Here is a 4030-nt window from a genome sequence, read left to right on the forward strand (position 1 = left end):
ACTCAGCTCCTCAGTGTTCCTGACTGGAGGTCTGAAGAGAAACCAAGGGATCCTTTGATCCCCGTGCAAGCACACACATCACAGGGGATGACTGTCAGCCCTATTGCCTGTATATAGTGCAGTCTCAGTTCCTTGTTTGACAACACATAAACTTGTACTGGGAAGCGCCTCCTGCTACAATCCATTGTTCTCTGATAAGTGTTTTCTTGAATGGATTCCCATTTGGCATATTTGGCGGCAGGGAAACTACGCTGAACTGCAGATCAAGAGAATCTACTTTATAATGTATCCTCAAAGTTGTAAATATTTCTGTGGGAGTTTTTATAGATAAAAGGAATAGTCGGCTGGTAAAGCCATGTCTATTTTTTTTAAAAATTCGTTTCTAAAGATGTTGCAGGGAGATTAATGATGTCGTTGGATGAGAAATATATGAAGATTTCATTAGTCTTAATTGTCACATTAGGTTTTTTTCTCTGTTCAGAGAATCAAACTGACATTTAATTATTCCCATATATCACAGAGATCTGAGGAAGCAACACCTTGCGAGGATTTGAACAGGACTGAAAAACGCGTTCTTTATACATGAGCAGTATTCTTTCTTTAGATCAACTGTATGGCCCCCTTGACTAGATAGCCTTTGATATCTAATTGCATATTGCTTCATTGACACGCGTCGTCCGGCCATATTTTGTAAAACAATTACTAAGCAATGTTTTGCTTCAAGTTCCTTGTGATGTTTTCAGCAACCTAAAATGAAGACACTTGCGGCTCTGCCTGATGCCGGACGTCGTGCAGTCAGACTAGCTGACGCCACCTCAGCTTGCTCTTTGCTGTCGCTGCTGCTGTTGATCATGGTACAGATGTCCTGCTTCTGTGCAGTGGTATGAAGTCTAGTAATCGTCAAGGGTCGTCATATTCTAGTAGTGTTTCTTTAGAGCCAGTAAGACCACCTCCATTTGTCACATCAGTGAGCATGACTAAATTAGAGCAGCACTTTCCGCTTTTCGATCTTGATTCTCTCTCTTGGTTGTTCTTTTCTGTCATGTATTCACTTGAATTTGCATTTAATAGGTAGACATTGATGTTAGACAGTATGGTTTTTAGAACTGTATACCAGTATGTGCATTAAACATGATTGAAGTGTCTGTTTTCTTCTGTAGGTGGTCAGTAATAGATAGTCTCCTGTGCCAACTTGTATCAGTAAGAGCAGTCAGGTGCCACTAGCTGACAACTCAGTAGATTTATCTAGTTTATTTTTCCTTTAATTCTACAACAATGTCATATTCTTTAAAATAAATTCAACTAAATATTCATACTGAACAAGGAGCACTAGTCACAGGAAACTGCTATGTACAGCTTCACACTCCTCTGACCAATATGACGAGGTTCAAAGTGCTTATCCAACAGGTTGGAAAAAATTAGGACAACAAAATAAAAGCACTCGTGACCCCTTGTGAGAGAGACCCGTAATAAAACTGGTTGGCACCAGCCTCCACCAATAGACACTCTTATACATAGTCACAGCAGAGCTCAATGCTCTGTAGGTAACATGTCCACACTATCAAATGATTAGAGGTCAGCATGGGTGCAGAGAGATGAAACAGCATATGCAGAGTGACGGGGGGGGGGGGGAACCCCAGCTGGTGATCATTCACATAGCTATGCTAACCAAAACTACGACAGATAAACGTAACTACCATCCTTGTTAAAATACTGAAAAGCACAGCACACTGTCTCCTTCAGCGTTGATGCACTCTGCGGCAGTCTTCACTTGTTTTAAAGAGGCAATTCACATTCATGGACTGGTGACCAAAACAAATTTCGTGCCCCACACGCCTGCGGTGGTGGTGGTGAAAAGACCACACATGAGAACCATCTCCTTCCAGCCCATACAGTGAACAGACCTCAGCCTCAAGTTGGACTGATTGTGAGAGATTACAAGTTCCAAGTGGACATGTTTTCCAAATTAAGCTATTTGCTGACATTTTATGGTCCGTGCTTAAGAGGTCATGAATTCTGAAGCGTCTAAAGGTAAAGCTGTTGAATGACACATTCACCACCTCTACTGGAGACCAATAAACATTTCATGTGGGTTGTTGCTCTGACCACCCACTGCACACATTATTAGCATCAGGACCTGCCAAAGACAATTAATCTGATCGTCACAACATCAGGCCTACTGTTGTATGAAGCACAGACAGCCCCTCTGCCGTCAGGACAAGTTGGATGATAAAAAGATTGGCAGTCTCAAAATTAGAATCTCCACTGAAGTGGAAGTTTGTGAGTGTGCCATACCTTCAGAGTGCTGTTACTGGTCCCCCCCCCCAAAAAAAAAAAAACCCCCACAGGATTTCAATACCAAAAAAAAGGGCCTTTGACCTGTGAAGCAGGAGTCAAACTCATTGTGAATGAATGTATACATGTGCACGAACTAGCGGTTGTACAAAGTAGAGGTAGTGCTGATGAGTGAGAATGGACTGCGTGAAAGTCAGGGGGCCTTTATTTTTGGTTCAAATCGCTTGTTTTGAACCACAGTTCTCTCAGTGCATAGACATCTCATTGACTACAGACACACTTATTTTATTCTTACATGTGATTGTCAGAGGTCACGTGACACCTCCGACTCCGCCCCTCTCCCACGTACATTGCTTTGGCTGATGCAAAACAGACATTAAGAGGGTTTTGTGGCCACAGATCAGACCCTCCTCCACTCTTCATCTCATAATCACTGATTATCCTGTGGCAATTGGAATTGTCTGGATCTTAAAACAGCAATTCAACAAGACCTTAATAAATAGAATCAAAGAAATAATCGCATTGAAAAGGGAAAACCACTGCAGCATCAAAACAGTACACCCTGCTTCTCTATACAAAAAACAAAAAAACATCTGTCATTTTTAACAGGCTGCAAAATATATAGGTATTTTTTTCGCAATTGACAACATAAAACAAAGAAATAAAAAAAAAAAAATTGGTGACTAAGGATTCTATACATTTTTCTTAATGCTATATAGGTATCTGAATATATTATTTTATTCATTACTTTTACAAAAAATATGTATGCGTGTGCATTTGTTAGTATGTGCATGGTCATTGAACGGGTGCTTCAGTGAAGTTTCTCTAAAAGATTTTTATGAGGAGTTACAGATGTTTCTAAAAACGCCAGGAGCACCCTCCGTTGCAACTGCTCTCCTCCCTCTGCAGACAATGAAAGTGGAAATTTTAAATTGAGGTTGAGTTAAGAAACTAAAAAGTGATGTTTAGAATTTGAGTATGGAAAATTTAATGTACAATTCATGCCTTCTTTTCTGATTTCCAACTAACAATTCAGAGATGAGAAGATGTCCAGCTCCCAGTTCCTGCTGGGTAAAAAGAATGAGGAGGGGGCTGTTAGCGAAGGAGCTGATTGGTATTGGTAACAGGAGAGATTACAGTCATCCTGCGTTGGGTACAAGCTACTTACAGCTTGTTAGACACAAACCACGAATGCCACAATATACCAGTTTACACTCCCAGGAGACATGTAGTAACAGTCAGTTAGGGAGGAAAAGCTGGCTGGCTGCCAGCTGTTTAAAGCCTTTTCTGGATATCACTAACACACCCTGTTGTCTCATACTCATGCGGCTGAATAACGAATAAAAATGTACTCAGCGCTCTAGTTAAGGTCAGTACTGAAGAGGAGGAGGAACAATGTGAATATTCTCACCGCATTGTTGTTAACAAACCTCACTCTTCCTTGTATACACTCTGGGCTGACTCTCAACACACTTAAAACACAAATGCCAAACAGCAAATTTCTTTTCTTGTTTTGTATTTACATGTCAAGCTGTATATACACACACATCTTCGCCATTCTGTGTGCAAAGCTAAGATATTTCACCAAAACAAACAAACAAAAAAAAAAAAGAAAAGAAAAAAAAGCAAGATGAGTTGAGATTCTGCCCACTGTACTTTTAAGGTTCAGTTCACCCAAAACACTGAATGAAATCAGATGAGAAAATAAACAATGCTAATCGGTAATTAGAAATCC

Source organism: Echeneis naucrates, chromosome 9 (assembly GCF_900963305.1).
Source record: "Echeneis naucrates chromosome 9, fEcheNa1.1, whole genome shotgun sequence".
In the NCBI taxonomy this organism is placed as follows: Eukaryota; Metazoa; Chordata; class Actinopteri; order Carangiformes; family Echeneidae; genus Echeneis; species Echeneis naucrates.